The sequence below is a fragment of the Otolemur garnettii genome, unplaced genomic scaffold (assembly GCF_000181295.1).
Source record: "Otolemur garnettii isolate 467f Iridium unplaced genomic scaffold, OtoGar3 scaffold00116, whole genome shotgun sequence".
In the NCBI taxonomy this organism is placed as follows: Eukaryota; Metazoa; Chordata; class Mammalia; order Primates; family Galagidae; genus Otolemur; species Otolemur garnettii.
The window spans coordinates 164,724-165,951 of NW_003852511.1; positions in this window are offsets into that span (position 1 = coordinate 164,724).

A 1,228-nucleotide genomic window follows, 5' to 3' on the forward strand; every position below is an offset into this window, starting at 1 on the left:
AAGGAAAAGATGATCAGGAGTTAGTCCTCTGAAAACTACTCCAGACAAAAGCTCAGGAGTTTGAGACCAGCCTGAGCAAGAGTGAGACCTCATTTCTACTAAAAGTAGAAAAATTAGCCAGGCTTTATAATGAGCATCTTTAGCCCCAGCTACTCTGGAAGCTAAAGGCAACCCCTTGCCCTCAGCTTAAGCCCAAGAGTTTGAGGTTGCTGTGAGCTGTGACAGCAAAGCACTCTACACAGAGTGAGACTCTGTCTCAAAAACAAAAATGAAAAACAAGATGAACTGACTAGAAATGAACGTATTAGAAAATGTACAAGAATTAGAGAAATCTTAAAAATACTATTGAAGTTCCTCCAAAGAAGTTTTGAATAGGGAAAGGTAAACATTCTTAAAAAGGAAGCCAACCTCTTAAACATGTCCATTATCCTAAGTTAGTTTGCTTACGTACTGCAATCTGAATAAAAACAGCAACATGAAATTTTTTTCTGAACTGGATAAGGCTGAGTCCAGTCATACAGAAAAACAAATAGGTATGGAAAGCCAAGTAAAGTATGAAAAAGAAAACTGAACTTGGGGGAATTTGCCCCATAGGGAAATGTATTGAAAGCTATGGATTTAGGACAGTATGGTCCTGGGACACAAATAAACCCATGATGTTTTGGCTGTGATTTTGCTTCCTGTCTGTTCTTCCCCATTTGAGAACATAAAGTACCTCAATCCACCCAGTTGCTCATTCCAGAAACGTAGAAGTCATCTTTGACACACCCTTCTTCTTCCCCTTCACCTATATTACATTACTGCATTGTGCAAATACTACCTGCAAAATGCCTCTATAAATTGTCCATATCCTTCTGGACCACCTGCGACCATCCTAGTACTGTCAGGATCCCTGTTCACCTGGACCTCTGCAGGTCTGTCCTCTTCTCTTCATGAGCTTCCCAGCTGTTGCAGACAGTCAGAAATCACTGCCCTGCCTCTGTGGCATGTACAATAAAATCTAAAATAGGCAATGGGGCCCACAGCCCCGGTGTTCCATGTTGCATCACCTGGACACTTTGCCAGGCTCCCTTGTTCTGGGTTTCTGAGGTATACGATGTCATTTGTAAGTAATGATGACTTTACCTTTCTAATTTTTTTTTTTTTTGAGACAGAGCCTCAAGCTGTCCTCCTGGGTAAAGTGCTGTGGCATTACAGCTCACAGCAACCTCCAACTCCTGGGCTCAAG